Source organism: Mustela lutreola, chromosome 10, assembly GCF_030435805.1.
Source record: "Mustela lutreola isolate mMusLut2 chromosome 10, mMusLut2.pri, whole genome shotgun sequence".
NCBI classification, from domain to species: Eukaryota; Metazoa; Chordata; class Mammalia; order Carnivora; family Mustelidae; genus Mustela; species Mustela lutreola.
Genome location: NC_081299.1, coordinates 16,650,241 through 16,673,653, shown reverse-complemented (window position 1 = coordinate 16,673,653; position 23,413 = coordinate 16,650,241). Strand labels below are relative to the sequence as shown.

Sequence of the window (23,413 nt, the reverse complement as noted above, 5' to 3'; positions counted from 1 at the left end):
CTCTCTCCACATCCCTTCCCTTCTTTGTTAAAAAAAAATTATTTTTAAAGATTTTAGTTTTGGGGTGCCTGGGTGGCTCAGTGGGTTAAAGCCTCTGCCTTCAGCTCGGGTCATGATCCCAGGGTCCTGGGATTGAGCCCCACATAGGGTTCTCTGCTCAGCAGGGAGCCTGCTTCCTCCTCTCTATCTTTGCCTGCCTCTCTGCCTACTTGTGATCTCTGTCTATCAAATAGATAAATAAAATATTTAGTATATGTGCTGCCGAAGCGAGCACGATAAATAAAATATTTAAAAAAAAAAGATTTTAGTTATTTATTTTAAAGAGAGAAAGTGTTAGCTGGGGTGCCTGGGTGGGTCAGCTGGTTAAGCGACTGCCTTTAGCTCAGGTCATGATCCCGGAGTCCCAGGACCCAGTCCTGCATCAGGCTCCCTGCTCAGCAGAGAGTCTGCTTCTCCCTCTGACTTTCCCCCTCTTGTGCTCTCTCTCTCTCATTCTCTCCCTCTCAAGTCCTCTCAAATAAATAAATAAAATCTTAAAAAAAAAAAAAAAAAAAAAGTGCTAGCTGGAGGAGGGGCAGAGAGCGAGGAAAAGAATTTCAAGCACCCTCCATGCCCAGCGCAGAGCTTGATGCAGGGCTAGATCCTGTAACCTGGAGACCATGATCCAAAATGAAACCAAGAGTTGGATCTTAATATACTCCCAGGTGCACCCCCCTTAATATACAGGGTATGTTGGTTATATGTTGCAGCATAAGACAATACACATTTATTATATCAGTTTCTGTAGGTTAGGAAGGCAGGCATGGTTTTAGCTGGATTGCCTGCTTTAAAGTCTCACACAGGATATGATCAAGATGTCAGCCATCAAGGTGTGACTGGGGAAGGGCCAGCTTCAAGTTCACTCAGAGGTGGTTGGCAGGATTCGGGTCCTTGTGGTTGGATTGAGGGCCTCAAACTCTTGCTGCTTGATAGATGGAGGCCACCTTCAGTTCCTTGCCATAGGGGCCTCTCCACAGCAGCTAGTTTCATCGAAGCGAGAGATGGTGAAAGAGAGAAAGTGCCAGCAAGAAGGAATTCAGTCTTTTATAACCTAGTCTTGGAAATGACATCTCATAATTCTTGCCACGTTCTTGTCGTTAGAAGTCAGTCATGAGGCCTAGACCAATCTCCAGGGGGAGGAGCCCCCTTGAGCCCCTTTTTTTAAAAAAAAGAAGAGAGGCTGCCCATCTTCTAGAGATAAACTCTTTAGTCCAGGTCTGCTATCAATATATTTGCCTTTTTACCATTTTTAAAAAATATTTTATTTATTTGACAGATCACAAGTAGGCAGAGAGGCAGGCAGAAAGAGAGGAAGGGAAGCAGGCTCCCCGCTGAGCAGAGAGCCCGATGCGGGGCTGGATCCCACCGCCCTGGGATCATAACCTGAGCTGAAGGCAGAGGCTTAACCCACTGAGCCACTTGGGTGCCCCTTTACCATATTTTTGTTGCCACTGGGGAGAACAAAGCCCCTCGACCTGTGGATTTCATTTGCTTCTATCTGTGTAATAACTCTGTGCATAACTCTGTTATGCAGTTTCCTTCTGTGACAGTGATAAATGTCATGTTTATATTTGTCAGTAACCAGAGCAAGTTGTTAAAAATCATAGGTAGGATAGGTTGATAGGGCTTTTTCACCTCGGCCAAGAAATAATCCAGTCACCACCAGTCTTTAAAAAAAATATTGACAATGTGTTTCACACTGTGCCAGGCCTGTAGAGGTACCAAAAAAGCATAAAAGAATAAGAGGGTAGTCTATAATTACTGTTTGGTATGGACAATAAGCACAAAAATTAGAAATTAGCATTGAGTCAATCAGCCAATATTTTGGGAGCTCAGAGCTCTGTGTACAAAGTTCCATGTTAAGTGTTATGGGGAACATAAAACTCAGACAACCTTCTGCTCTCTCCTTAGGAGATGGTATAAAATAAAGCTATAATGCAAAGTAAACGAAATTGTGCAAGTAGAGAGATGGACAAAGTACTCTGGGAGCAAAGGATGGAGAGGCTTAGAATGTTAGAGCCACAAAGGGCCCTTAGAGAGCATCAAGGCCAATGGTCTTTACCATTCTGGGGACAAGGAGCCATTTAGTCAGAGAAGTTAAAGAATCCTTGCTAAGAAAAGAGAATCAAGTGAAATTAGAAAGAATATAAATTTTTCAGCTGCCAGGGATGGGAAAACTTGAAGTAGAAACAGGTAGCCATAGATCATGAAACAGACTATTCCAGAACTGAGGACTTCCTTCTTTTTTTCTTTTTCTTTTTTTCTTTCTTTCTTTCTTTTTTTTAAACATTTATTTATTTGTCAGAGAGGTTACAAGCAGGGGGAGGGGCAGCCAGAGGGAGAAGTAGGCTCCCCACTGAGCAAGGATCCTGATGTGGGACTTGATCCCTGGACTCTGGGATTGTGACCCAAGCTGAAGACAGGCACTTAACCGACTGAGCCACCCAGGCGTCCAGGGACTGAGGACTTTCTTAGTAACACACCTAAGCTGGCCAAAGGTAGACTGTGCAGCTGTCTTGTGTACCTGTAATATAACAATAACCGTGTTTTATACCGACCAAAGTACTTCGACATATGTTATTTAATTTCATCCTTATAGTTTTATATAGTCCAGATATATTGGTCATTTCTGTTTTACAAATGAGGAAACTTTTACTCAAGAGAATTTTAATAATCCACAAGGGTCACAGAGCCAGTACATGGGACGGACGGTTCTCAGGAGGTCATTGCCCAGCATTACCGCTCAGTACACGTGTGCTCTCGGTGTGCACGCTTTGTTCAGGGTGTAATACTGAGGATGCTGACTTGAGACTTGCTGGCAGGGAGGACTTACGAAGAGGACAAGATATAGAGACACGTGCAGGGCTACAAGAAGGAAACTTGGACCAGGGGTTGTGGGGTGATGCAGAGAGCCGGGCAGCGCGGCGGCTGAGGTCTTCTGACAGGGGCGTCCTCCCTGCCCTTTCAGATGCTGCCCGGTGACGCCTCTGGCCCTGCCCGCCTCTCTTAGTACTTCTTCAAAATTATTTCTGCTGGACTGAGCTAATGGATTTCTCAAGGTTCCTTTCCTTAGGGCTTCGTGATACACTCGGAGGGAAAGAGAAACTAAATAAAAATGGGCAGGGGATGTAACGCTTTATCAGAATGTGACGAGAAGAAAATCGGATTCACATTTGTAGAATACACTTCTGCCAGGCCTCGTGTGTACACTCAAGGTGTATTTTCCTAAAATCCCGACATCAGCCCCGTGAAGTTTAGATATTATAGTTTCTGTGTACACTTGAGGAACCTGAGATGGGGAAGTGGAATCACCTCAAGTGCTGTGTGACTGGATTGTAGGGGGACCGAGGTGGCCTGGCTCCCGAGACCATGTGGACTCTTTCCATTATAGGGTGTTGCCTGGGCGGCAGGCAAGACAGAGGAGAGGAGTGTGCAATAGAGACCAAGGGAAGCTCTCTAGAGACTACATCTATCTATCTATCTATCTATACATGTATATATATGGAAAGAAATTTCTTGCTGAGGGTAGAAATAATGATGACTCCCCCAAAATGTATCTTGAAATTAAAAGGGCAGAGCAAACCTAAACCCAGGCCCTCCAGTAATAAACAGCCACTTACGTCTTCTGTTCCTGATGCACCAAGGGAAAGTGTAGGGAAGGGCATTTTTATCTCCTGGGGGAGTGAGGAAGAGGAGATACACGTGTGAAAAAGGGCTTCCAGATTGTTACTCTGCACATTTGGGAATCAGTCCAAGGCAAGTGGAATTCTAAGCTGAGGAAAAAGGCTCGAAGCCTTTGGGTGACTTGCAGCCACCAGGACTTACTTGCCTCTCGTACGTGAGGCAAGTGCCCCCTTTAAGCAGAAACAGACGAAACCAGGTGTCCTCCACCCCGCATTCTCTCGAATCCGTCATCTTCACTTGAAATAGCCAGACTTCTCTGAGTAGCTGTCTGCACTCGCTGCCTCCCTCCACCTAGCCTGTCCCAGGCAGCTTTCTGGCACTTCATTGTACACCTCTCAGTAAGGTCACTCATGACCTCCATGAGGCCGAATTCAACAGATTGTTTTTGGGGTTTTTTTTGGTCATTTTCTCGGTGAAGTTGATGCTGTTGACCACGCCTTCCTTCCAGAAACACTCTCTTGTCTTGGCTCTGGTGACGTAACACTGTCCTATTCTTCCTCCTACTTCTGGGCTGTGTTTGTAGGCTCATCCATTCTACAGCTATGAAGTATTCTCCTGTCCCAGGCCCTCCTCTCTGCTCAGAGTCGACACTCTGCCTCGGTGATCTCATCTGTCCCATGGGCTTTAGTAACCACACCTCTGGACGTGACTCATAAGTTTATGTATTGGAGCCTGGATTGCTCCCCTGTGCTCCAGACCCCTCTAGTTATTGTCAGCCAGGCCTGGTTCTAGATGGAAAACCCAGGGGATGTAGTGATGAGATAGAAGGTGAGGGTAGGGGTGGGGAGGAAGAGACAACAATAAGACAGTAAACAAAATACCAGATAAGGTTAAGTGCTACAACTGCACATGAACCCCTGTGATATGTTACAGGTGGAGAGCAACCTTACATTGTCTGGTCAAGTCTTCACAGAGGTGGTAGAATTTAAGCTGACCCTTCAATGACCAAAAGGAGCCAGCTGTACAGAGGGAAGAGGGAACAGCTCGTGCAAGGTCCCCAAGGCTGGAATGAACACTGGGTGCAAGAAGCGGGAAGTGGGGAGGGGACCTGGTGGGAGATGAGGTCAGAGACGTAGGTAAGGGCCGTGTCCCACGGGGCCTTGTAGACTCTGGTGAGGATTTTAGATTATTTTAAGTGAAAGGGAAAGCTGTGAGAGGTGTTTTGTTATGTTGTTTTTAAGCAGAATAGAGTCTTGACTATATCAGATATAGTCTATATCGATCAAGACTCTGATTAAATGTTTATAAATTTAATTTGCCGCTATCGGAGAGTGCCGTATATATAGGAGAGAGTTGGTAGCAGGGAGACTTGACGAGGCTGTTGGAGTAGGTAGGGGGCAAGTCCAGTAGCTTGGACCAGGGTGCCTAATTGGGGATGTAGAAAGCAGGGGGATAGGTTCAAGAAAATTTGGAAGTGGACTTGATAGGACCTGCTGATGGTTTGCAGGTGGGATGTTAGGGAAAGAGACACCCGGCGTGATGGGGTGTTTGGCCTGGGCAGTTGGGTGAATGGCGGTTTTGTGAATTGGGGGAAGGTGTAAAGAGAAATGAGTTTGGGGAAAGGGGGGTGGGGGGTAAATACCATCCAGAGTCTGAGAAGATATGGATATGGGCTATCGGTTACACATCCAGGTAGAGAAGTCAGGAAGGCTGTCCGATATGCTTCTGGAATTCAGGGAGGTCATTGCCGGAGATAAAAATTTGGAGGTCATTGATACTAAGAATCATGGGACTGGAGGAGATTGCCCAAAGGAGGGAGGGTACCGGTAAAGAAGAGAGGCCCCGGGACTGTCTCTGGCCAAGTAGAGGAGAAAGCAGGGTGGACTGAGGCTGACCCGTGGACTAGGAAGATCAAGAAAGTGTGATATCCTGGAACCAAGGAAGGAAGAAAGGGTTTCAATGGAGAAAGAGTGGTTATTTGTGTTAAATGCCATTTGGTGGGTAAGGAAGAGACCACATAGAATTTGGCCTTTGGCCCTGATGAACAGGTTTTGAGGAGCGTTGAGGACAGGGGGCTGATTGGCATGAACTGAGAATGAGGGGTGCAGAAGTGGAGAGCAGAGACCACTCGGTTTTGCTGTGAGAAGAAGCAGAGACACAGGGGCTGGCCCAGCTGGAAGGAGGTGTGAGATCAAGGGAGAGTTTATTGTTTCTGGTTTTTTTTTTTTTTTTTTTTTTTAAGATTTTATTTATTTATTTGACAGAGATCACAAGTAGGCAGACAGGCAGGCAGAGAGAAGGGGGGAAGCAGGCTCCCCGCTGAACAGAGAGTCTGATGCGGGGCTCGATCCCAGGACCCTGGGATCATGACCTGAGCCAAAGGCAGAGGCTTTAACCCACTGAGCCACCTAGGAGCCCCAGTTTCTGTTTTTTTTTTTTTTTTTTAATTAATTATTTTTATTAACATATAATGTATTATTTGCCCCAGGATATAGGTCTGTGAATCATCAGGCTTACATACTTCCCAGCACTCACCATAGCACATACCCTCCCCAGTGTCCATCACCCAGCCACCTTCTGACACCCTTCCTCCCCACAGCAACCCTCAATTTGTTTTGTGAGATTAAGAGTGTCTTATGGTTTGTCTCCCTCCCGATCCCATTTTGTTTCACTTAAGATGAGAAATCCTAGAATCTCGCTTTCCAAATGTGGCCTCTGGATTAATCTGGGAACCTGTTAGAAATACGGACCCTTGGGTCCCATTCCAGACCTACAGAGTCCGAGTCTGCACTTCAGGGCGACCCCCAGCTGATTTGGGTGCACTTTCAAGTTTGAGAAGCACTGTTCTAGAGTGTGGCTTCTCAAGCTATAGGTGCTGCAGGGCCAGTTAATTTTTTCCAGTCTGGGACCTACATGTGGGACTACTGTGTGCATTTTGTCTGTAACTCACTTCCTGTGCGATGCACTGTGTGAGTTGATCAGACCCTCACTGGTCCAGACCCTGTCTGAGAGGTCCTCGATGCCTGTGCTTGGATGCCACTGCCTGGTCAGCTTGCTTCCCAGATGCCCAGGTGCCTGTCTCAGTTCCGTACTCCCACTGGTAGGACTCTGCGGGCCAGGGCTAGCCTGTGTACCGCATGCTTGTTGGGTAGGGGCATTTGAGAATCTGCACAGGAGAAAAATGACGTAAGCTAGCGGGGGACATTGCTTCTGAAGATGAGAGGGAATCTGATCCATCGTACACATGAAAAGTTATATGTCATGTATCAGCAAAGCCTTTTCATTGTAACAAAAGGGAAAGCAGAATGCTGGTGTGTAGTTAGACTTGGAGTTAGGAGATGACTGGTCTGAGTGTTGCCTCTTGGAGACAGAATTATTTAGCTGATAGGGGCTGGAGGTTTATTGAGAACGAAAAAGATGTGCAGGAGTTATTTTGGGGGGAGTCGCAGAGTGAACCTAGCAAGGGAAATGTCGTAGGATTGCTGGCAGTGTGGAGGGTTGTGTTTGAGATTTGTGGTGATAAATTTAAAATGCGGGCACCTGGCTGGCTCAGTTGGTAGAGAATGTGACTCTTGATCTTAGGGTCATGGGTTCAAGCCCCACGATGGGCATGGAGCCTACTTAAAATTTTTTAAGTTGATGCCAATCAGTAGTTGGTATTTTCTCTAGAGACACAGCTTAGTTGGTAACTTAGCTGCTTTGGTGTGGGGCTGGAGAAGTGGTTAGTTTGGTTTAGTGAGAAGAAGTTTAATTAGTTGAAGACTCCGGTGGGGGCAAGTGAATGAAAGATGTTTGCAAGGGACTGATTATGAGGGAAGTGAGCACCTGAAGGGGGTATGTTGTACCATTAAATTACTTAACTTCTCTTTTATAAGACGGGGATAATAGTATGTTTCATAGAGCTGTTGTAAGGATTTAGTGAATTCCTACAAAGTGCCCAGAATGGGGCCTGGGGCCATAGTAGGTGCTGGGTACCCCCGCGTGCGGTTCGCTGTTACCGCACTGTGCCTCCTGGCCCGGGAGCTGGCCTCCCTCTGCATCTTGGCACCATTCTCCTCTCCTTCCATCTGTGGTCCATACTGAAGCTGAAATGACCTTTTTGGAATGTACACACTTTACCCCTACTTAGCACTTAAAGGACATTCTGTAGCTCTGGATCAGGACCCAAATCCGTGATTTGGTCTCCAAATGCCTTGTGTGGCTCTCTCCATGTCTCCATCCTTGTCTCCGGTCATGCGTCTGCTTGTCCCCGCTTCGTCGTCATCCAGTTAGCTCCTGGGGTTCCCTGTGCTCCGCTCCCTCTTCTACTTAGAAATGTCCTGACAACTCGTGGCAGCCTCTTAGACCTCTCTGAGAAATGGGTCACCTTCTGTTAATTTACTCGTGTGATTCTTTAATCAGTGTTTCCTCGCCGGACTGTCCAGTAAACGGCGTGAAGACAGTTCTCTTCCCACTCCCCGTTTTATCCCCGGTGCTCACCTCGGAGCGTGATGCCCGGTAGCCAGTCAGCACCTGTGTGAGTACGTGACTGAGTGAAAGAATGCACAAGCTACCCATCAGCCTCTTGTCCGTTTGTAATATTTGGGATGTGGATCAGGACTGGCTTTCTTGAGGGTCAGAGCTCAAAGAGTCCTTGGGGAGGTCGTTTCATGGAGAGAAGAAAGCAAATTGTGGGTCAGAAATACCTAGGTGAGAGTCCACATACCAGCTACGTGACTTACTCTTTATTTCTTCCTCATTTATAAAATAATCATGTTGGTATTTACCTGAGGGGGCTGCTGTGAAGATTAAATTGGGTAATAAAAGCACTTTCTCGGTTTCTTACTCCTTAGGCTGAGGTTGTGACTTGCTGTTTACATTTGCCATTACCTGCCCTAATCTTTGTGGCCCCTTGATAGCCTAATTAAAGACTCCTAGGAGTGAAAAGGAGCCAGCATGTTCTTCTGATTCAGCCAGCTTTCTAAAGCAGGTCTAAACCCAACAATTTTAGACATGTGGTTCTATTGCTAAGCCCCACAGACACGGGCTAATTGCAAGGAAGCCTAGTCTCAATTATAGCCTACTTGTTGGAAAAGGAAACAGCGGGCAGGTGGCGGTCCTTGAGGGCCTGCTTCTAAATAGATGCCCTAATCACAAGCTAGTCTTATCAATTGTTTATTAATAAGTGGTTCCAAAGTGTTTGAAAGTTCTTAAATCCTTTCTTTCTAATTTTAATCTCGTTTATACTCTGGGTTCTTTGTTAGGTGAAGTTTCTTTGGTAAGCTTGCTTTGGTTTCTTTGGTGAAGCTTGGAAATGGGATTACTGGATTCTAGTCCTGTCTCTGTTACCATAAAAGAGTCCCCGGTCTTAATCTGTTTGCTCATCTGTCCTGTGGGGGATAAGAGTATCTGCCTTCTCCTCCCAAGAGTTACATGGATAAAAGAGTTATCCTGGGAGAGTCAGACATTATTATTATTTTAAACGTTTATTTATTTATTTCAGAAAGAATATGTGAGTGGTGGAGAGGGGCAGAGGGAGATGGAGAGTGAAAGTCAAGCAGGCGTCTGTGCTGAGCGTGGAGCCTGACACAGGGCTCGATCTCATGACCCTGAATCATGTACCTGAGCCTAAACCAAGAGTCGGACGCTTGACCGACTACACCACCCAGGGGGCCCAAATTGAACATTATTTTAGCAGACCTCTATCATAGATAGGTATTGATATCTGTTATTAATGGGAAATTTAAGAATTAATAACAAGACTGTTAATTTATTCTTTAACAATGAATAATCATATAACCCTGAGGTATTCTAATAAGTCATTGACTTGGAATGTCACCACTTTTGCCTTTGGGGCCTATTTATAATTTCTTCAAGGACACATGAAGATAGCATGTTAAAGATTCATACATGTTACTATTGGAAAGGCCCTTAAGTATCATTTTGTCTCGAGTGTTTTGTTTGACTGATGAAACGGAGACCCAGATGAGTATAAAAGACTGGGGTGAACTTGACAGTGTGTCAGGTGTCTGTGAACTCCCTATTCCAGGCTCCTCACCCTTTCCCCAGTTTCCCACTTGCTCCGGATTCTGCCCCATCGTGGGCAGGTGGGCAGGTGGGGTGGGGCGGAGTGGGCATTGAGAAAAAAGCAGGGCTTTCAGACTGGTCTCCTGCAGCCTGTGTTTTTCCCCTAGTCTTGAACTCCAGCATGAGTGACTTGAGTGTGGGATGCTGGTCAGGAGCGGCGTTCAGGTTGAGCTGCTTCTACCAACGTGGGTGGCGCTAGGTTGGCTCTCCCCAAGCTGCTGCCACTTTTCAGCCCCAGACCCAGTAACGGGGCTCACTCCGTCCTGCCGTCAGCCTGTTTACGGGTTGGCTCTTCAGTGAAGAGATTGCAAAGGGCAGAAAAAACATAAAATCCCTCCTCGCTTTTTTTTCCTGAACACTCCTGAGAATGCTTCCTCGACAGTTCTAGCAGAAAAAATGATTGTCTCCTCACTTTCTGCTTCTCAGCAGACACAGTGGGCCACCAGGTTGGACTCCTAGGACTTGGGATAGTATCCCGCCCTCTCATTTTCCACCTTTGTCTTGGTTCCTGGCTCACATTTGGAAGAGCTCAAAAAGTGACTGTGTTGGTAAGAGGGTGACCTGCTGCAGCAGAATTACAGGGTCGTAGTGTCTGCGTGATCCTTAGTCTGGTTCTCTTTGGTGACAGAAAGTCAAGGTGTCACTGTGTACACTCCGGTGAAGGGCTGAGGGGTGTTTCTTCTAGAGACTGTGGATAACCCAGAGGTTTTCAGTTTGGATAATTTCTCTTGATCCGCAGATATCACGGATTCTTTTCTCTGCCATCACCAACCTGTTCTTAAGCCCATTCAAAGGATTTCGTGTGGCTGTTTCAGGTACTACATTTCTGTTCTGAAATTGCCACTTTCCAAATAAAAATGTTTTCACTTCCTCTGCTTAGCTGTAATTGCTGCTTTTTAATATCCTTGTCTGGTAATTCCCGTATTTGGATCATCTTGGAGTTGCCCTCTTCTAATGATCTTTTTTCCTTGCGAATGGATGTAGTTTCTGTAGTTCTTCATGTGATCTGGGACTGTAGCCTGAACAGGAATGCGTGTGGATGTTATGCTGGGGAGACCCTGATTTCTGGTGATGTTTTTATTTTAGCAGACGGTTACATCTGCAGGGTCTGTCTCCTCTGTGGAGAGGGAGGTGTGCGCTCAAACCTTAGTTCAGTGCTTCTGTCCTTGGCTGAAGTGCTGGAGTTCTGCCTGCACGTGTACGGTTCCGGGCTCAGCTAGAGGTTTGGATGGAGTTCACACAGAGCGCCTGGGACTTTGCTTCTCTGGCCCTCTTCTTTCTTATTTCCTCTTACCTGTGGCTGCTCTGGACTCTGTGGTTCCTCCAGAGAGAAAGCCTGGGGTTTGTTTTTTGATTGGCTGTGCCGCCGCTCAGCCCTCTAATGAAAGCTCCGAACCCGGGGAACTGTCCTATCCCAACCCCTTCTCCCAGTTTTTGACTCCTCTCCTAGGTCTGCCAGCCTTTGTTCACTTCAGATAGTTTTCTACATTTTATCCAGAGTGTATCGTTGTTATCTGTTGGAGGATCATACTGGAGCCAGAAATATCTAATAGCATTTTTATCCATTATCAAAGTGTTTTGGGAACAAACGTGATACATATTTAAGAGACTTTCAGTCCGTAGCAGTCAGATAAGGGTGATTGGTCGCATTTTGTTCAGTGCAGCGTATGAGCTCAGGTGAACTCAGCCGAGCCGCGTTCATTTTAACTTGCTTCGCAACCTTGGCCAAGTCTCTTCTCACTTAGAGAGGCGGGTTAGAGAGGCGGGACTCACTTTCTCCTCTGGCACATGAGGCAGCTGGACTGTCCATGAACTGTAAGGGTCCTTTCATCTCTGCTTCTAGACAGAGACAGATAGACACTACCCACATACGCAGACTGCCACCACTGTCTTTAGCAAAAGTAAACAACGAGAAACCGCAGAAGGGGTACCAGAGGGAAGTGGTATGGGCGGGTCTCGCGGGGTGGGTCACAGCACCGCAGCGTCTGAGGAGTCTACAGTCATCGTCTTGTTCTGGGGACAGAAGGCCAGTACGCCAAGGCTGCAAGAAATAAATGACATTCAGAAGCAAAGGAAAGAACTTGTTTGCTGCTTGCTTTCATCCCTTAGAAATAAGGAGAGAATGTAGACAGTTGAAAATAAATCCAGATCATCGGGAGTTCCTGTCTGTTTGATTCTGGGCAGCGCATTCTTTCCTCTTTTGAAAGGAATAGCCCCCTGGGCTTTAGTAGCTTGCCGGGAAATGTGGCAGGAGGCGGTGGGGACAGCAGCTCTCAGCAGCGGTGCTGCTGTCATTGTTGGGCCGCGTGGAGACAAAGCAGATTGAAATAGCAATTATACATGGTGTACTTAGACTGACTTTTTAAAAAGTGTGGGGGGGTGGGGGAGGCTAAAACTTAATCCACATCCACTCAGGCCATCCCTTGGGTGCTGACTCTGGTGTAGATCCTTTTTCCTACTTTTCTATTTTTATTGCCTGTCACTCATTCTTTTTTGTTCTGGTCTTACTGGCTTGAGGCTTCAGGCTCTCCTCTTTCTTTTAAAGATTTAGTTTTTTATTTATTTGAGAGAGCGAGCATGTGCAAGGGTGGGGAGGGGCAGTGGGAGAGAAAAGATCAATGAGGATCCTGATGGGGGACTCGATCTCACAACCCGGAGATCATGATCTGAGCCGAAACCAAGACTTGGATGCTCAACCAACTGAGCCAACCAGGTGGCCCCCTCATGTTTCTTTTAAAGCCATTTGAAAAAGCTATCACTCAGTTATCTCTCTGTTTTCAGCCTTCTCACTCTCTAGGAGCACAGAGGCAGGGATGAACTCTGCCGTGTGTTACGGGGTTGGTAGTGGGGGTGTGGGAGTCAGACTAAAGGAACCAACAGCCTCGGAAAGAGATCACAAGGTAGTCTGTGGGATGTGCCGTCCCGATGAAAGAAGGGGGTTAGTTTGTGTTTAAGATCCAAGTATAAAAGCTTTACTTCCAGTGTAGAAGGTATCTTTCCTTTCTTTGGCAAGATAAAGATAGACAGGGCGCCTGGGTGGCTCAGTGGATTAAGCCGCTGCCTTCGGCTCGGGTCATGATCTCAGGGTCCTGGGATCGAGTCCCGCATCGGGCTCTCTGCTCAGCGGGGAGCTTGCTTCCCTCTCTCTCTCTCTCTCAGGCTGCCTCTCTGTCTACTTGTGATTTCTCTCTGTCAAATAAATAAATCTTTAAAAAAAAAAAAAAAAAAAAAGATAAAGATAGACAGAAGTTTGCCCCAGATCTTCTACCTCCAGTAATTCTTCTGAAACTTTAGGGGTAATACTCCGTGGGTTAGTAAGTCTTTTGGGTCTGGCAGAACGCTCGTTTTAAAACTAGAGGGTAATTTGCAGACAGAGATGCTCTACTTGGTTCTAATTGATACTGGGTGGTTCAAGGGCCTTTTGAAGGACCACATCTAGAAGGCAGCCCGACGAGAGTCAGCCTGGTGAAGGGGCTTTTTTGTCAGACAGGCGTCAGTTTAAATCCTGACGGCCATTTATTAGCAAGCGGTAAGACCTCGGACAAATCACGGACTTCTTGAAATTTAGATTCTTTCTTAGAGGGTGATATTATTGTATTATTGTCTTGTAAAAATATAAAACATATTACTTAGGGTGTGGTAGGTACTCCACAGATGTTTGGGTTTTTCTCCTTACCCATCTTCTAGAACATCGTATTTTTAGTGGAATCCTGGCTTTAGCTCTAAGCAGTTGTGTGACTCACCCTTTCCAAATTTCAGTTTTTTTCCTTAAATTGAGGGTATTTAATTAGTTGATTTCTGAGATCCCTCCCAAGCTGTAAGATGTCATGAGTTTTAGACTTTTGGGGACTGTGGAGGCAGCCCACTTAAGTCACTTAAGAAAGTGCGGTCAGCCTTGAGACCATCTGAAAGGAAAAGGCTCGCTCTTGGTACAGTTCCCGCTTTACCGATGTCTTGCTTTCTGTTTATATTCTGCCCAGGTCAGAAGGCAGCTGCCATTGAAATATAGCGAGTGCCTGTTTCCAAGACAGCGAGGAGACATCAGGGGAGCCCCCAGAGGCATGAACAGAAAGCTTACATTACCTAAATGGTAAGTATATGGTACAGTGAAGCCTGGCCGTCCCGATGGAATCGCACGGTGCCTGCAGTCTCCGTAGCTCCCGCACCGCTGCAGGAGACGGAGGAAAGTTAATACTTGTCGATGAACTAAACACTGTGCTAAGTACTTAATTTTTATTCTTTTTTAAGATTTTATTTGTTCATTTGAGGGAGAGAGAGCCCAAGTTTGGGGGAGGCGCAGAGGGAGAGGGACAAGCAAACTCTGTGCTGAGCAGGGAGCCTGACGTGGGGCTCCATCCCAGGACCCCGAGATCATGACCTGAGCTGGAGGCAGACACTTGAGCCGACTGAGCCACCCAGGCGGCCCCCTTCATGTGTTTGCTAATGTAATCAGCCAACCAGCCAACCTACCCAAGGTAAAAAAAATCCTAGCATTTAGTCAACAGCTTTCAGAAATAGGCCTGGCTAGCACTTTCTGGATGCTTACTGTGCGCCAGACACAGTCCTGTTCGACTTGCATTATCTACCTTAGTATCTACACCGATGCTACAGGTAAGAGCTTTCCTTTAAATTTCACACAAGGAGTGAAGGGGAGGACTGGATTTCACCCTGGGTACTTTTCAATGTACTGGAATGTTTCTCTTTTGAGAAAGTTACTTTTTTTTGGTTGAGACAGTAACTGACTTAATCTTTAGAAAGCAAAGCAAAGGGCGCCTGGGTGGCTCAGTGGGTTAAAGCCTCTGCCTTCGGCTCAGGTCACGATCTCAGGGTCCTGGGATCTAGTCCCGCATAGTGCTCTGCTCGGCGGGGAGCTGCTTCCTCCCCGTTCTCTCTCTCTCTGCCTACTTGTGATCTCTGTCAAATAAATAAATAAAATCTTTAAAAAAAAAAAAAAAAGCAAAGCAAAATAAACAAACACCCCTTATGGTTGACAGCTAGCTCCTTTTCCTGGCTCTTCTGGGTTCTGCACGCTAGTTATTTAGTTGGTTATTTATTTATTTTTATTTTATTGGTTTGTGCTGCCCAAGGCAGAGTGCAGTATGGAAGTAGAAGGAGCTCACACTTGCGTGGCCAAAGGAGGGGTCTAGGTCATCAGTGGTAGCTGGAGAATGGCTAGAAGAAGGTTCTCTGGAAAGGGAAAGCCATGGGGAGGCCGCAGACTGAGTCTGGGACCTGCTTCTAGACAGAGCAGTGACGGAACAGGATGTGGGAAAGGAATCTCAGCAGGAGCTCTCACTCTCAGGGTGACCCCTCCCAGGAAAAGGGGGTACATCACACATAGCTCAGGCTCTTATTAAGGCGGTGGGAAACTTCGAGGCAAACTCTTGTCCTGTTACTTGGCTCACGATTCTTGGCGTGTCTGGGTGGCTCAGTTAAGTAAGTGTCTGCCTTTGGCTCAGGTCATGATCTCCCGGTCCTGGGATTAAGTCCCATGTCAGGCTCTGTGCTCAGAGGGGAGCCTGCTTCTCCCTCTCGCTCTGACTCTCCCCTCTGCTTGTTCTCTCTCCCAAATAAATAAATAAAAACGTTTAAAAAAAATTGGTTCAGGATTCTTGTTCTGTTCCTTTCCCTAGAGCATTTTTCCTATCTCAGGGGACTGGGTTAGGAAACTCGTTCTGGTCGGGTGGTGTGGCAGCCGGCATTCATTGTTCATTGATCTTTCTGATGGTATCACAGTCTCTTTTTATTGGAGCACCGGTGTCTTGTGGTTTTGTTCCTACGTGTGTTTTTATGTTTCAAGTTTTTAGGTAGATTCTACTTTGTTAATATGTAGTGTAATATTAGTTTCAGGGGTAGAATTTAGTGATTCATCACTTACATACAATACCCAGTGCTCACCACAAGCACCCTCCTTACTGCCCATCCCCTGCCCACCTCCTCTCCAGCAGCAGTTTGTTCTCTGTAGTTAAGAAGCACCAGTGGTCGGCGCCTGGGTGGCTCAATGGGTTAAGCCGTTGCCTTCGGCTTGGGTCATGATCTCTGGGTCCTGGGATCCAGTCCCGCATCGGGCTTTCTGCTCAGCGGGGAGCCTGCTTCCCTCTCTCTCTCTCTGCCTGCTGCTCTGTCTACTTGTGATCTCTCTCTGTCAAATAAATAAATAAAATCTTTAAAAAAAAAAAAAAGAAGAAGAAGAAGCACCAGTGGTTTTTAATAAACTTGCTGAATTTGACAGGGCAGGTAGTCATTTTCTTTGACAAAACTTACTCCACATTCCTGTTGTTCATAGAGTACTTTGTTATGTCCCGGGCTTATGTTCTAGTGATACACAATGACCACTTACTCCATGCCTAGCACAATTTTTGGAGCTAAACAGCTCTAAACAAAACAATAATGTAGCACTAAACAAACCAGGCAAAGTCCTTGCTCTCAAGGATTCTATACTGAAGGGTAGAAACATGAAAAAAGAAAATAAATAACTAGGTAGAAACAAACAGGTGAGTAGAGAAATAATGTCCGCTAAGTGATATGTGCTCAGAAGGACAAAAGTGGGGTAAGGTGGCCAAGGGATAAGGGAGCCTGGGGGCTGCTCCTTGACGTAAGGAGATCAGGGAAGGCCTCTGATGAGGTGATGGTTTCAGCCAAGGTCTGAAAGAAGGGAGAGATCCAGCCAGGGGTATCTGGGAGAAATGCCTCCTAGGCAGAGGAACAGCAGGTTTAAGAGCCCCGAGGTGCGAGTGTAACTTGGCCTTGACAAGGAGCCTGTGTGGCTGGAGTGGAGTGGGAGGGAAAGAGTCGTCGGAGGAAGAGCAGCGAAGCAGTGGGGCCCAGGTCAGGTTGCTGCTTAGAGCCCAAGGTAGGACCCCTGGAGCGTGTTTTATTCTAAGTGAGATAGGGGATGCCCTGGAGAGTCAGAGCAGAGGGTGAATGAGCTGACGTCTCTTTTGAAAGGCTTTGTCTGGTTGCTGTGGGAGAATAGACTGGTGAGGCGGTTGCGGGGGGCAACTGATCAGTACAGTCTAGGGGGGATGATGGCTTGGATTAGGGTCCTAGGGTGTGTAGCCAGAAAGCAATGGATTCTGGACATATTTGAAGGTAGAGTCAAATTCTGATTCTCCCTGTAGAAATGTTTGATTTCTCTGGACTTAACCTTTAGGTCACATGAGTTCGAGGGCATCAGTGGACACATGATAGTAATCCCTGGTGAAATTCTAAAACTGTCTGAGCAGAGGATGAAAACACAGTGTCCCCTAGAAGCCACTTGTGTTCCCTAAGGAAGCCGTGCTAACTGATAACAGTTCTTTGTTTTCTTTAAGCTCTGCCTTGTCTTTCTTTCTTTCTTTTTTTTTTTTTTTTTTTTTTTAAAGATTTTATTTATTTATTTGGGAGAGAGAGATTGAGAGAATGAGCAGGGGAGGGGCAGAGGGAGAAGCAGATGCCCCTCGGAGCAGGGAACCCGACATGGGACTTGATTCTAGGACACTGGGATCATGACCTGAGCTGAAGGCAGTTGTTGAACCAACTGAGCCACCCTTGTGCCCATGCTGTGCTTTGTTTTTATTTAAGCTATAGCATCAGTACAAGTTGTAGAAATATAGAAAATAAATATAAATAATAGGAAAAAAAACCCAAACCATCCATAGATGATTACTACATATAACGTTTTGATGTATATCAGGACAATTCATTTTTGCAAGGATTCTAGGCTAGATGGTCCGAAATATGCTACGGAGATACTGTGATGTTAGTACTACAGTTAGGCATTTAATACTTTCTCATGTGATCCCAAAACAGAAATTTGGGCTGGGTTACCTAGTAGGTATTTATAAGTATTAATAATGGATCAATGTTTACCAAGAGGGGCTGCTTTCAGTGGCGTTCCGGACAGCTGTTCTTTGTTATATTTTAACAGTTTGGACATAAGCGTCAGATACAGAAAAGATATGCCCGTCATATTTGCAGTGAATATTTGCAAGCTGGAATGTGTAGAAGTATTTAGAGAATTGGAACTATTGATTGAAGCTATCTTTCAAGTGTTTGAAATGTGAAAAATGGTTAATAAATTAAGCTATAACTGATATGGCACTTAAGATGGACGGGGTACTAGTCTAAGCATGTCATGTATTAACTCATTCGCACTTTCAGTAACCCTCAAAGGTAGGTATTGAAGCACAGAGAAGTCAAGTAACTTATCTGAGATCACACAGCTAGTAAATGGCAAAATCAGAGTTTGAATTTAGGCTGTCTAGCTCCAGTGTCTGTAATCTTTAATCCTTGTATCATACTGCCTATAAAAGATATAAGAAATAAGTCCTATATTTAGGTTATTAAAATTAATTAGACTTAATAGCAGTTTATTTTTTTTTTAAATTCAGCATAGAGGCACCTGGGTGACTCAGTGGGTTAAAGCCTCTGCCTTCAGCTCAGGTCATAATCCCAGGGTCCTGGGATCAAGCCCCACATCGGGCTCTCTGCTCAGCAGGGAGCCTGCTCCCCCCACCCCCCGCCTGTCCCTCTGCCTACTTGTGATCTCTCTCTGTCAAATAAATAAATAAAATCTTAAAAAAAAAAAATTCAGGGGTGTCTGGGTGGCTCAGTGGGTTAAACCCTCTGCCATTGGCTCAGGTCATGATCCCAGGGTCCTGGGATCAAGCCCCACATCAGGCTTTCCACTCAGCGGAGAGCCTGCTTCTCTCTCTCTCTCTCTGCCTGCCTCTCTACCTACTTGTGATCTCTGTCAAATAGATAAATAACATATTTTTTAAAAATTTCAGTATGAACCTACAAACTGGTAGTGTGGTTGCCAGATTAGCTCATGCAGTCTTAGGTTCATTATTAAAACTGGATTAACCAGGTCATCTTTCAAATCCTCCCCCACTCCTTTACTCCACTGGTACTGCCTTAGTTCAGGCCTTTTTCTGTCTCTTGCCTTGACTATTACAGTAGCTGCCTAGTTTATCCTGTTAGACTGATCTTTCATGAATGCAGCTCTTTTTTTGTTTGTTTGTCTTGTTTTAGATCTTTTTATTTATTAGAGAGAGAGTGTGTGAGCTCGTGGTGTGGGGAGGAGCAGAGGCAGAGGGAGAGAGAATTTGCATGGAGTCGAGTGTGGGGCTCTGTCTCGTGATGGTGAGATCACGACCTGAGCCAAAACCAAGAGTTGAATGCTTAAGGGACCTCTCCCCAGGCCCCCCACAAATGCAGCTCTCATTGTGTGGCTCCCTTGCTGAAGTCCTTTTGTCCCAAGCATGTTGCTTCCCATGGCCACTTGTAGACATGTAGGATGTGATGAGAAGAGTCTGTACAGCGGTGGTCTTTTTATTTCCCTTTTGAATGAGTTGGCCACATTTAAGAGACTGAGATATAAGTAGAGCATGATTTCCCCTTTTAGCCAGTATCCTGCCGGGCCCTGTTACTCATTGACATTCCTGGCCTGACCTCTTTGACATTTGCCTTTGTAACCTCTGGCATAAAGTCTGGGTTTCTTTCCTTGACTGTGGTGGCCAGATCTGGAGACAATTCCTTAGCTGTAGTTTGGTCAGTATAGGACATAGTCAGACCAGCAGCTTCATTGATTTTCCAGACATTCGTAAGGTTCCTTGCCTGGCTCCATCAGTGTTGCGCGCCCACGAAGGGAGAATAAGGATGACACAGTCCCTGGTCTCGGAGCCCCGAGCCCAGGAGAGGAGTACAAGCGTCGAGCAAGGGAGTGTGGTGGGCGCCACGGCGGGAGCTCCCACGCGGCTTCGGGCGCTGCACTGTGTTGCGGGCCGGGGGGGGGGGCTGTCTGAAGAGGCATGAGAGGACTGGCCCCTCCGTGAGAGATGGTCTCATGGCAGCGAGGCGGAGGCCACCCAGAGGAAGGGGAGAAGCTGAGAGCGCACTCACACACTCGTTCCTCAGACATGGCCACCCGAGCCTATGTGCCTGCTGGCGGGTCACGCCGCTCCATCCTGTGGGGAGAAGCTTCCCAGATGCAGTGATGTATTGTCCCTCTCTCCTTCTGTCTCCCTCCCTCCTTCTTTCTTTACTTCCAAAAACAGTTATTTTATACCCTTTATGCACCAGACACCGTTCAGAGTTTGAAGAGACAGCAGTTAAAAGCATCTGCAAATGAAAAGCTGCGTTTCTGGCATCATGGAGTCTACATTCTAGTAGAAAGGTCAGGCAGTAACGAAGTGGTTAAGTGTGCTTAAAAAGAAAGAAAGAAAGAAAAGGAGCTGTCCAAAGATGGAATGATTGCCTGGGGAAGAAAGACATGTCCTGTCTGTTGTTCTAGGTGTTTGAACAGCAGTGGAGTGGCTACTCGGAAGGCACTTTCTGCAGAGAGCGGGAGGTTGGGTCACAGGGTCTCTCAGACCTTTTCCACCTGGAGAATCTTTCTGTGCTAGGTCGGCTCCTAATGTTTGAGGTTTGCATATTGAAAAGACATGAATTTGTGCTTCTGGGAAAAATAATCGAAGCCCAGTCATGCCATAGAAGCCCCGAGGAAGAAGTGGAGATGTGGACAGCCCAAGGGTTTAAGGCAGGGGACCAGAAGTGGTTGGGAGGAAGCTGCTTAAACGTACTCTTCCCATTGTCCTTTCCGTCAGGAGTGGGCAAACGGTAGTCCACAGGCCCCCTGCCTGTTGTTGTAACTCAAATTGATTACAAATTTACAACAATTAGAAATATACAATGATTTACATCGTTGAAAACAGCGATGCCAAGCACTTACACATTGGGTACGGCTGCTCCATGCCAAAGTGGCAGAATTGAGTAGTTGGGACAGACCCCAACTTCAGTCTTAAAAAACCTAAACTATTTACTATCAAACTAAGCTGTCTCCTTCTGTAGATACTATCCTACTTTCCAAAGTTGAAGTATAATTAACACACAGCACGGTGTTAGTTTTGGGTGTACTGCGTATCGGCTCCGCCCTTCTACTCGGTGCTCCCCATGGTTGGTCCTGGCCGACTCCAAAGACAGAGCTTGCCGACCCCTCCTTTCAGGGACTGTTGGGAAGAGGAAGTGTGAATCATGGTAGCTGTGTTGGGGGAAAGGGCAGGGCAGGTTTGATTATGTTCTATTTCAGACTTTCCTGGTCAGAAGAAGAGCCAGCCTCCGAGGTGCTGGATAGAGCTATTGGAAACCGGGTTCAAGAGCTTTGGCAGAAAGGAACCCTGAGTGTGCGGGAATTGGCGCTGGATCCTTCTAGTGTGAACTGGAACTGAGTTAGACACTGGCAGGGGGCATGTTGGCATTAAAGGATGGGACTACCCTTCCCTCTGTTCACTTTCCTATGATTCCTGAGGTTTACTGTCAATCATTTCCTTCCCAGAACCCACCCTTGGGCACAGTCAGTCAGTTCTTCCGGCTTCCAGTGCAGCATGTGTCAAGTGGTAAACTGTGCACAGTAGGAGGACAGTAAGCAGGAGGATTGGTGCTGTGTGGTTGGTCTAGGACTGTCCAGGAGGCTGCTTTGTTCTTGTTTTATGATCGGTTCTCTTTTGTCCAAGGGCCAGGCAAGGGTCAGGTCGTGATAATCTCTCTAGCACTTGGCAAAATACTAGGTGCATCATAGATGTTCCATAGATGTCTACTTAAATAAATGAATTTTACCTGGATGAACTAGGGCATGTGGGAGGCACTGGGAAGAGAGGCATCTACCGCTTCCTTTTGGATGGTGTTGGAGGTAGCAAAGCATTTCTAACTCCAGTTATGCTTAGGGCCAAAAGATCAGAGAAAAGTGACATTCTGACCCCATTTTCAGTCAATATTCTTGTTTTCCCTGGGTGAAGAAGGGCTGATTTTGGTGAGAGGCTATTTATAGGAGGATTTTCCAGATGAAACTTAACCTTAGGTCTGCACAGGACTTTTCAGAATTCTTTAGCTGGACTGTTTTTTGTTTTTTGCTGTGAGGTAGGTCAGGTTGGTATTTTATTTGCTCAGAGGAAGGTTGGAGCACAGAGATCACTGATTTGCCAACAGGGTAACATTCTTAAAAGAATACTGATTATGGAAGTAGACTTGGGTTCAACATCTGGCCGTTGTCCATGTGACCTTCGGAGGTCAGAAGTCCCAATCCCATAATGTTATTGTGAAGGCTGAGTAGAATAGTAGTGATAGCTCCTGTTGGTTGTGACTTATGCACAGGGCATTCTGCTAAGCCCTTTATATCTCCTGGGATTACCATAGTTTATGGAAGGGAAAGTCTCCGAGAGGTAATTTGTTTAAGAAAAAGTAAGTGGTAGATCTGGGATTCTTAGAGAAAGCATGTATGTTATATATATTATTAATTATTTAATATTGTCTGTAGCACAGTAGTGCTCCACTGGGGTTGTCCTCTGCATCTTTTTGTTACTGGTCTGTGTATAATCAGAACTCCTCACTTTGTAAAAATGCTTAAGAGTTTTCAGGAAGGTGATTCTACACAATGGGAAGAATCCTGAAGAGACAGTCAGGAGAATCAAGTCCTTACCTTTATTGAGTTGCTAGAGAAACCACAGTATTTACCTCTGAGTCTCAGTTTGCTCATTTTTAAAATAAGGGGATTGGGCCAAATGGGTGGTTTTATTATAAATCAAAGCAGTGGAACTCTTTATTGTCATGTGGGGGAACCCAGTACATTAAGGAGTTGCTTTGGTTGATGAAGTGAATGAAGGAGCCTGAAGCTTGGCCCTCTCAGATCTTCTCCCTTGTTGTCTTTGCCCTGGATGACCTCTGAGGGGATTCGCTGAGCCCAGTTGGAAAACCAGCGGACTAAATGATCTTTGAACTATATTTTGGCTCTGAAATCCCATTCTAAGGAGTGGAAGAAGATCCAGATTTTCTTTTTCCCCTTCTTTCCAACATGTGGTCCAATAACTAGAGCTAGAAAGCCTATGAGTGATGTGGGTTTTTTGGTATTTAGGCCCCATTTCCATGCATAGACCTGAAAGCCAGAAGGGGCAGATTTCGAGCAGGGAAAAGCCCCGGGAGGGAGACACTGCAGGTGGCCCTGGGCTTGGGATGAGGTCATTCAGAGCATCACCGCAGGACCTGATACCCCTGCGGCTGTATCTGCTCTTGGCAATTGTTTTTGCCTTTGTAATCCATGAGTAGCCTGTTGACATCATTTTTATTATTTTGTGTTAATGGTTAGTGGCAAAGGGCTAAATCATTTAATAATTGGGGGGCTTCTTCAGCCATTCATTCATCAAATTTTAAGCATTAATTATGTGCTAGGCTTCCTGCTGGGTACTCTGGATACCGTTTGAATAAGGAACAAGTTGGAGAGACAGAAGGGGTCGATACCACTTGAATACCGCATTGTGTGCTGTGATGGGACCAGTACAGCACACTCACTGGAAGAGGGAGGAGGAGAGGCCCCTATCGGGCCTGCGATTTAGGGAGGGAGGTGCTCCAGGAGCTTCCAGGAGGAGGTAATTGTCTAAGGTGGGATTTGGAGACGCGAGAGAGATGACCAGTCAAGCTAGTGAAGGACCGAAGGGGAGGGAGGGCGAGGTTTGTGGGCTGCAGGAGTCACGCGGACTTCGGAGAGGAGCGAAAGGAGGTACAGGGCCGGAGCCTTCGGGGCTTCCCAGGCTTCCCTGGGGACTTTGGTCTTTATCCCGAGAGCAGCTAGGACCTTGAAAGGGTTTTGAGTCGCAACGTGTAAGAGCTCCTTTTTGCGTCGCCAGTAAGTATTTTCTAGATAGTTATTGGG

The 23,413-nt window shown here is 46.2% G+C and overlaps 1 protein-coding gene across 2 annotated transcripts in view; it reads left to right on the top strand.

The window, feature by feature from the left end:
* The window catches only part of LUZP1 (leucine zipper protein 1), a 102,778-nt gene that overhangs the window by 58,033 nt on the left and 21,332 nt on the right, over positions 1 to 23,413 (top strand). For both annotated transcript variants that reach the window (XM_059134982.1, XM_059134981.1), the window contains exon 2: positions 13,710 to 13,819. The gene's annotated coding sequence lies outside the window, so the exon portion shown is untranslated. The remainder of the gene's footprint in view (positions 1 to 13,709; positions 13,820 to 23,413) is intronic.